This window comes from Ruditapes philippinarum, unplaced genomic scaffold, assembly GCF_026571515.1.
Source record: "Ruditapes philippinarum isolate M1 unplaced genomic scaffold, ASM2657151v2 ctg9209_1_1_1_1, whole genome shotgun sequence".
Lineage (NCBI taxonomy): Eukaryota > Metazoa > Mollusca > Bivalvia > Venerida > Veneridae > Ruditapes > Ruditapes philippinarum.
This window is the reverse complement of record NW_026854845.1, coordinates 58,686-69,067: the sequence shown is the minus strand read 5'-3', so window position 1 is coordinate 69,067 and position 10,382 is coordinate 58,686. Positions and strand designations below refer to the sequence as shown.

Below are 10,382 nucleotides of genomic sequence, written 5' to 3'. Positions count from 1 at the left end.
GCAGGGGAAACCAATTGTTTTGATGATATTAGGAAATGTAGAGGAGGAGTTAATGATGCCTTCATTGAAAAGTTTGTACAGAAGAAATGTCCGCATTTTATGGAAAGTTGACAATAATGAATTTGTTCTTAGTACCACATGGGGAAACGTATGTAATTCATTGCTGGAAAAGACGCAGGTTTAGATATAGAATGAATACATAATACTTGCACTATGTTAAAAAACTTTAATATCATATTTCAAAAATAAAGAATATTAGTATAATAGTAACTTGCAAAACAATATCTCACTTAGTTACAAGCACAGACACACAATTTTATTCTTTTGGTGGCTAATATTACATAAATAGTTGTAAACTAGGAAAACACACACCACAATTTAACTTATTTTACATTACATTTTGAGCTGACTATGTATTAAAAAATGTATTCCATTTAATCGCGATAAACTTGAAATTCATTATCAAACATGGCATAGAATTTTCCCAGATTCGAATATATAACACATGCAAATATCTTACTAACATGAAATAAAAAACAATTATGTTTAAAAGCAGTCAGAAACTGTAGATGTATCTTCTGTTTTTTTTTCTTGTTCTTTTATATTTAACTTTCACCCTCTTTACTTTCCCGTTTCATTTATGTTTAAATATTAGTTTACACTAATTCGGGTATCGTATTGGTGATGGTACCCGAACGGTATGTGTGCTGTTTTGTGTGTGCGTTATGTTCGAAATATGTATAGTTGTAAATCCTGTGGGTATTTATGAATTTGAAATGTGGGTGTATGCGTGCCGATGCGTGTGTGTGCGTGTGTTAGTGTGTGATAAAAAATATCTGTGTGACCATGCTTTTGTATTATCTGGACAGAAGTTTATTATATGTTATGTACACTTTATTACTATATGATCACAGAGAAAAAATAAATTATAAAAAAATGTTTAGAAAATTAACATTTTATTTACAAAAGGAAGAGCAAAAAAAAAGGATTACCTTTCTGTAATTTTTTTCATTCTATATATTGATAATCAAAATGATGAACGAAAAGAAAAAGTCTGAGTTACGGTTATTTCTACATGTTTTCGCGAATAATTATGTTTGATTTTTACGCTGGGAGGATAGGGGCAGGCAAAATAAGACAATAATTTCATTAATGCACTTCCGTAGACTTTCAAAATTTTATTTTGTAAAATGCTTTATTGCATTTGAATTTTGTTAATGACATTTTAACAAAATGCTATATGTGCTATGCCATGACATGTCTTCAATTGAAATAATCAGGCGTGAATTATATAATTGGTTTAACAAACCGTGTAAGCATTTTGTTTGTGACACCCGATACTTACCATTTGTATTATAACCCAACAGGAAGAGACATTAATAGCGTTGAATATAATGATACGTTTTTATTGGTTATGAGCCAAAGTGGCGTTTATTTGGATTAAGATTTAAGCTAAAAACAAAGCGGGCGAAAACACTTCCTTCTGCGTAAATGAAGCGTTTCAAATAGCTCTCAAGACCTATTTGATTCCTGACCTAACCGGTTCCCTTATATCTTAACAAATCAGTAAGTACCCATTTAGCGGCAAGGGACCTAAAACTAAACTCACGTCAGTGGTAAATCAGCGGTGAAAGACTCAATGGTTGTGACCAATTGTCAATGAGAATTAACTCCTCGCCCGAAGGCAAAACTAGCCACCCCTGAATAACTATTACGATACTCACCTTATTGCGTCTACCCATGCCATTAAATACTAGTAAATGATTTGACATTAAAGTATATCATATTCTTTGACCTAGTTACTAAGTCACATAGTAAACAAACAAAAAAATTGGAAATCGTATAAACCTTGTAGCACACAACCTAGAAATTAGATGATTTTATGTATTTATCATATTAACAACGAGGTCTTTTAATTCATAAATTTTTTCAGTTCAGTGTCTTAAAATATTGAAAATACCGATCGAAGATAAGACCAGTTCTTGTTAGTCACAGAATACTTATTTGCTGGTTAAAGAAATCACAAGATGTACTTACACGCAGAAAGTCAAGTAACTTGGAATAAGACATATAACTTTAAAGGTGATCACTTTAAGCTTTTCGATAACGCTTTACATCACAGTTTTTATGCCCCACAGAGTTGGAGCATAAAGCGTTGCACTTGTCCGTCCGTCCGTCTGTCCGTACGTCCCGAAATCTTGTGAACGCAACTCCTCTTAAAACGGATGGCAGATTTTGCTTAAACTTCAAGGGATGAACAACCTTAATGTGTAGATGGTAGTAAAGGAAGGAATTTTTGCTGCGACCAAATTTAACAGAATTATGGCCCTTTGTTGATTTTTTCACTATATACTACGTAGAAATTTTGTGAACGCAACTCTTCTTAAACCGGATGGCAGATTTTGCTTAAACTTCCAGGGATGAACAACCTTAATGTGTAGATGGTTGTAAAGGGAGGAATTTTTGCTGCGACCAAATTTAACAGAATGATGGCACTTTGTTGATTTTTTCACTATATAATAAGTAGAAATTTTGTAAACGCAACTGCTCTTAAACAGGATGGCAGATTTTGCTTAAACTTCCAGGGATGAACAACCTTAATTTGTAGATGGTAGTAAAGGAAGGAATTTTTGCTGCGACCAAATTTAACAGAATTATGGCCTTTTGTTGATTTTTTTACTATACACAATGTAGAAATTTTGTGAACGCAACTGCTCTTAAACCGGAGGGCAGATTTAACTTAAACTTCCAGGGATGAACAACCTTAATGTGTAGATAGTAGTACAGGGAGGAATTTTTGCTGAGACCAAATTAAACAGAATTATGGCCCTTTGTTGATGTTTAGTTTTCAACTTGTGGCACATGTAGTCCAAAAAATATTTGACCTAGAGTCATAAGATTGACAGAACAGTCGCGTGTGGGGGCATCCGTGTCCTATGGACACATTTCTAGTTCGTTTTAAATTTATCAATCAAATCATGTAATAATATACTTCAGTTTTTATAATCAAAACATCTAGAAGACAATTGTTTACACTCAAGATCAATTGCACTTGTTCTAAATAAAGACATTGATAACAGAATGATCTTGATTTTAACTCGGAGTGTTAACCACTTTCAGAGCATTTCTGTCCCCACTAAACTGGCTTCCTCAGATCATAACGAACCAATATATTCCTTTTTATCTGTATGTGACCGACAGCGGCAGCCTGGAAAACACTTTACTGCCTAGAGCGGTTGCATTTTCTGTTCGTCCTAGCTATTTTTGACGCTTGTTACAATTGGGTACTAGATATTTGACTTGGTTGAATCTTTATGATAAATGTATATGTTTATATCACCATATAACTTCAATCATATTTTTGCAAATATTTCTGTACTCAAAACACGTTTTGACATTCTAAAAATTTTTGTGACGCATAAACCAATATCCACTTATACAATATTTATTATAGTAGAAAATGCTTCAATTGCTTTAAGTTATCGTCTACATGTTAAACACCGTGGGAAATCGATTTGATAAAGGCTTACAATTTAAATTGAATACCGCTCAAAGCGGTGCTAGGGGCTGAAGGGGTTTTGCTTTTTTATCATTCCTCATGTACAGACTCACGCAAAGTGAGTCTGCAATTTTCATGTTCATTTTTATGAAAAGCGTTTAAATGGTTTGAATTCTGACTAAGAATCACACATTATAATCAACTTTAATTATAACTATGCTTATATTGTTAAATTATTATTGTTATATGTTTTTCTTTTTCGTTTTGAGTACCTTTGTTGATATAAGTATGCAAACAAATCAAATTTTATGACTTTTATTTAGGATATCTATTAAGCTTTAATGGATTGGTCTACATTTTCCAAAAGTATTTCAAATTTTAATTATTAATAAACAATTGTATCCTTTGGATATTCTTATAAAATGTTTTTTAACAAAAATGCTGATAAAGTTCTAGTTCATGTGTAAACATTTGTATGATGATTAATGCTATTTTGTTAAAGTATAAATTATTATGTCCTTTGTATAGATATAAAATATCGAATTTTTCTATGTGATTTATTGTCAGGTATGATATTTAAGACTATCACCTTAATTATTTACGCCTTTGAATTTATTGTATTGGCAAATTCACTTTAAGTTCTACTTGTGTGTGGCATGATTGTTTTGAGTTCTCCTTTTATTTGTTTATAAATTTACTAAAGTTATCACAACATATATGATTGTGGCTATACACTTAAGATAAATATTCAGTTTTCGTCTCTTGACTAACAAATACGATAGCAAAGCGCAATAAAAATGGCTAGCCAGATGATCATTCATATAAATACACAATAAACCGAAAATACAACGTTTTTTACATAGCAAATTCAATATTATGTTAAAAGTTTCGTCTGGTCAATAAAATGAAATGATTTGACTAATACAGACGTTGTTCTGTAGAGGATATTGATAACTGAATGTATTGGAAGTATTGAATAAAATCATGTCATGCGAGCCTCTTTTTAAAAGCAATCATGTTAGTTTTAAATGGTGAAAATATATTTGTAATCGTAACTATATTCTACTTTTTTTATCAAAAAGTAACCATAATGGTTAATTTTTATCGATTTACCTATAAACTTATTGAGAGCTCTAAGGTAGACAATATACGTACATGTATTAGCATTCGTGCAGTCGGACCAAGCAAGTTTTTGTATTAAGATGATATTAGAAATCCCTTAAACGAACTTTTCCAAAACCAATGCTGGACAAATAAGTTACATGAATTAAGCAAGTTAAGTGTAAAATACTTAAACCGAATAACTTAATTTCTTTTAAAGAAAGTAACAAATCAATTTGATCAGTAGAAGGAAACGCAGAGAATATATTTTTTGCAGTTTCAAATCACGCAAATTTACTAAGAATGCCATTGATTTAAATCAAATTCTGCAGTGAATGTGTTTAACCCAAAGATGCCTCAAAAAGCGAATAGATTTCTGATAAACACTAATAAACGTAAGTTTTATAACTTTTGAAGAACAGTGCAAGAGCATAATTATAAGACGCTTATGGCCTGAATAAAGAAAGAAGCGCTGAATGTTACATTGTTTGTCATAAAAGTAGCAAAGTGTAAACAAAGTAGTATTTTGACTTTCATACAAAATACTAATTCATTGTAATTTAATTTAAAAAAGGAAAAAAAAAGACGAAACTGTTTGTTCAATTCATAGGCCAATGAATACTTAAAAGTACACCAAACAAACAAATCTTTTCACGGGGGCCGCCATGGCCGAGTGGTTAAGGTCGCTGACTTGGGATCACAGGTCCCTCACCGCTGTCGGTTTGATCCTCACTCGGGTCAAAATCTTTCATGTGAGAAAGCCATCCAGCTGACTTACGGAAGGTCAGTGGTTCTACACAGGTGCCCGCTCGTGCTTGAAATAATGCCCGGAGGGGCATCTGGGGTCTTCCTCCACCAATGAAGCTGGAAAGAAATCGACGAACAAATCTCGGCGGGACGCTCTAGGATGGCCCGACTTGAGTGAACGGTCGTCCATATGGGCTTTCCAGCGGCGACCTAAAATAAACGCAAAAAGAATCTTTTCAGAAGTAAAACTAAAAATTATTGCTGGGCTTAATGTGGCTTTATATAACATTACAAAAGAAATGATGTCGTTAAAAACGTGCATAATATAAAACGATGCAGTTTCGTGTTTTTCTTTGAAAGTGAATTTTTTGAATGAGATAAAATAGAATTTAAGACTTGAAAGTATAGTTGGAGGAGAGAAGCAAGCGATTAACAGATGCATATATTGCCGTTATATATATATCAACAAAACATACACCTATCACTGCAGGTGATTAATACCCCCAAACGCAGCTTTGACTTTCTGAAAAAGAAAAGGTCCGAAGAAATATTTGAACTCAACATGTCAAAATATCGTGTTAAGATCTAAGTTAACATGCCGCTTTAAGAATGTAATAGCATTTATCTATTTTTTAAATGTGTCCAAGTGCCTCGGTAGCGATGTAGTCTCAAAATCACACATGATAAGATTAATCTGAAGGTCGTGAGTTCCCTCATTTGGATTTCAATGTTTCAAACTTCTGAAGTTTGCATTATTCATAACTTTTTCATTCATGATAAACAATTTTAATTGATTATGATGAAAAATAATTTAGTTGATACGTAAGAATGATGAAATACAAAAGACGATGCAATATTTTTCACTAAATTGTTTAATATTTCGTTGTTGTTATCAGATTAAGTGCAGAACCATCTCAGGCCGAATGCTACTTATCATATATAAAGGAACGAAGCCGGCTTATGTCTAAAACAATTATTTTGCTAAAGTCAATTTGGAACACTGAGAAAAATATGGATTTATGTCTAAAGTTTAAGAAACACATATTAACAATGCATTAAATCAAATTAACATAATGCCAGGTAAATGTTCTTGTAACCGTTATATTTAATTTGGCGATATAACAGCTTCTTACTTTGACCTATGTAAAAAACTAACTAGTCTAAAATAGTTAAGGTGGACTTTCAAGTGTACAAAAGTTGTTTGTTGTTTGTGATATGTATAGAAAATATCTTACGACTGTATAGGTGATACCATACACTTTGAAACTTCATATTAAAATATCTTATCAAAAGGGTAACGCAACAAAAGAGTTTATTTAATGAAATGTCATAGAAACGTGTCCCTGTTAAGAACACATGCCTCAGTAGCGCAGTAAGCAGCGTTTCAATCTCGTAACATCGTATTTAGCTCGGCTATATTTTTTAACGTTGCTATAATAAAATGATTTTTTTTAATTAGCTCTTGTTAAGAAACATATATTGGTTTTATCCTAAAAGAGCTTTTATATCTAAATAGTACATATGTACGCAGAGTACTGATGCAAAATGATGGATGCTTTTATCTTACAGTGTACATTTTTATGTCTGTTATATGTTACTAGTATTATGTTAAAGTACATGTATTTTCTCGCACAGTTATTAACAGGACACTTTTAGTGTCTAAAATGGGCATCATATTAATATTTTCGTATTTTTTTGTGTTCATGTGCCTCCGTAGCGCAGTAGGCAGCGCGTCAGTCTCATTATCACATCTTACAAGAGTTACCTGAAGGTCTTGAGTTCGATCCTCATCCGGGGCAATACCCTTTGCAACCTGTTAACGCTTTCAAAATCTGAATTATTTACACACATTTTGTTCAGTTTCGTTAATTTTGCTCTTAAAGTCAAAATAATAGTAGGATTAAAGCTTATTAATTCACATTAAGACACTGTAACGATATACATGCATGTGTCTAAAATCTTTCGACATTTTAGTTACAGCATAACATAGGACAGCAGGCTGTAATAAAGAGACTTATTTATATACATCTGATATAAGAAGTTATCTATTTATCAAATGATGTGGTCCATTATACATGAAAATTGTTATTTTATGTAAAATATGTAACCTACACGATACCGTTGCTATTCTGTGAATAAACGATTTGTATTAAGGCAAGTACAGAAATGTTCGTGGGAAAACGTGTTTCTTTCGATGATAAGATGCTTAGCATAATTATGTAAATAAGGAAAGAAGCGCTAACAATCGCTAAAGATTAAATGAAATATAAATTGCAATCGATGCTTATGTTCTGACATATTACATTTAACAAGACAGCCAAATGTGTTTTTTAAATTAAAAGAAGGAATATAAAATAAACCATTGCTTAAACACAATTTTGTCTTCCACTTATCATGATCTTTTATATTATTTTCTGTAAATGCAGGTGACTTAATTGCAAGTGTCTCCGTAGCACGGAAGATAGCGAGTCAGTCTCAAAATCTGGAATGCATCCGTGACAGCATGCAGCAATTTATTAAACACAGCAAACACTAAGTTTAATTTTATTCTGCCGGGACAAAAGCTATTGTTTAGTTAAGCTATTTCCATGCGTAGTTGTTGTTTTTAAGAACGTTTGTTAGGTTCCGGAAAATGGGACTGACTTGTGATTAACTTATCCTCGCAAAGTTTCATATAATTATTTCCCAAATTGGACTTACGAATGCATGCTGTACTCTTGATATTTTCTTTTTCTTAAGCTTTAACACTTACCTAACAATACGTATAACAATGTTAATAAAGTAAAAAAAAACATAAAATACTATAATAGCTTTATATGCATTTCTACGTTAGCCTCTAAACTTTACTGGGAAGGACAAAGTTACAACATTGGTAACAAAATAGTTGAAACGCATTGTTCATGTTGTCATAACATTTTTTATTTTATGCTTTTCAGTGGATTACTTATTTATCCGTGAAAATTATATTTGATAATTTCACAGTGAAAATTATCAAAATATAATTTCACTTTTTTCAATGACGAAACTACTTTTTTAAGATTTTCCCCATGTGGTACCTCAATTTTATTTTTACTGACAATTCTGACAATATCAGGCTGTTGAAAAAATAGCAAAGCTGAAATAGATAAATAACTTAAATGCCAAAAGTAATAAAGGAGAAAACTTACTTCTATTCCTTCAAATTCCAATCACAAAATTTCGTCTCTAAATTTTTTTGTTTCGTTTTTACAGTCTGAAAAATACATTCCTTCCCCATGCTAAACTGCTCTTGATGACATTTGGGCATATTAAAGTATCCTACGAGCAATAACTGCCGTATGCTTTATGAAAAATTGAAAAGCATTGACAGCCATCACTCGTAAAATAAGTAAAACAACCCAGCGTTCCTTACAATGCCTTAGCAAGCTTCCAAGTTTTCCATTTTCCTAGCTCCTTTTCTGAATGTTTTCACTTCTCTCAACACTTATTTTTTGTCTGTTACAATCCTCAAATAAGTTTTCTTTCTTTTAAAAAGGTGTATGACTAACAAATCCAAATTATATCCTTCTGAATCTTACACAATTATTTTCCTCCCATGAAATACACAACTTTAAAAAATGGCTGCCGCTTATATTTTACAAAGCCAGGTCTAATATAAATTCGCAGTAAGTAACAGAAATATGGATGGATGGTTGGACTTTTTCTCCTACAAGAATTGTTTGTTTTTATTATTAAAACAAGCGATCATTCATATCTTTTTAATAAAATGAATAAATATCACCGTCATTTAACCTTGATTGGCGGACTTATTTTTCAGCTCAAGACTTCGTGTTTTTAATGAGAAATTCCCTCTAAATGGGGCTCTCAATGGGGGAAACAGATTTTAATATTTACGTTAAAATTATGGAAATTTCGTTTTAACTTGTTTTAAAGCATAAAATAAAAAGAAAATTTGTCTGTTTTTTGTGTAAGATGTTATTTTATTTCATCTCGTGAACTTTAAAAACAGTATTCCCACTCGTGGCTACGCCACTCGTGAGAATACTGTTTTTAAAGCCCACTCGATGAAATAAAATTTCATCTTACACACAAACAAACAAATATACTCTATATATTAGATAACAATCCAGCACGGTGTATACGTTCTGTAAAATGTAACGTAGTATCTTCTGAGATATTACGAAATACATAATATACCAACCTATGAGTATGAAATAATCAACTTACTGTTATCAATATAATGTTGCTACTACTTTGAATAAAATAATGTTCAAGACTAAAATGCATGTAAAGTTTTCACTCTCATTGTTGGAAAATAGTATATTTTATAGACGCGAAAGCTGCTATCCGGATTTGCAGAAACATCTGATTTTACAGGGATTAAACAAAAGAACTGTTTAGGACAAATATCTAACCCCTCGACAACTGAGGCCGTATACAGATGTTGCAGATATAAGAGACATACTATTGCAAAAGAATAAATACCTGACTACGAATATATTTATTAATGTTAAATTTTGTTGTAGATAACTTTCTTAATGTTGATGTTAACACATGTAAAGCACATTAAATAAGGGTTCGCATTTTATAGTAGTTTTTTTTTTAAAAAAAAGAAATTAATACGAGACTTTTGAGTGTCTAAAAAAGAACATCATATAAATGTGCTCATGTTTAAGGTTCAAGTGCCTCGGTAGCGCAGTAGGCAGCGCGTCAGTCTCATAATCAAACGTTACAGGAGCTATCTGAAGGTCGTGAGTTCGATCCTCACCCGGGGCATATATTTTTGAATTTGAGTTGCAATCTGGATAATTATTAATTTCAGCCTATATTCAAAATTTTAAAGCGGCATGCCCCACATGATGAGCCACAGACTTATAAAAATCTACCTTAAAAATGTACTAAGCTTTTAGGAAAAGTGAAAAGATTTACAATTAAGAAAATAATTAATATTTTACGTGCAATGAGTGACTGATTGTTTTAGTATTTATCACAATAATTTTATTTCTAGAATGATGCAGTTTGGGTTTGTTGCATATTTGTTTTGTTTTTTCTTTTT

At 31.8% G+C, this 10,382-nt stretch overlaps 1 non-coding gene across 1 annotated transcript; it reads left to right on the top strand.

Annotated features, from left to right (window-relative positions):
- The first annotated feature begins 10,010 nt into the window (after positions 1–10,010).
- On the top strand, positions 10,011–10,102 carry Trnam-cau (transfer RNA methionine (anticodon CAU)). Its single transcript is given in 2 exon segments — positions 10,011–10,047; positions 10,067–10,102. It is a non-coding gene; the product is annotated as a tRNA-Met (tRNA).
- The last annotated feature ends 280 nt before the right edge of the window (positions 10,103–10,382 follow it).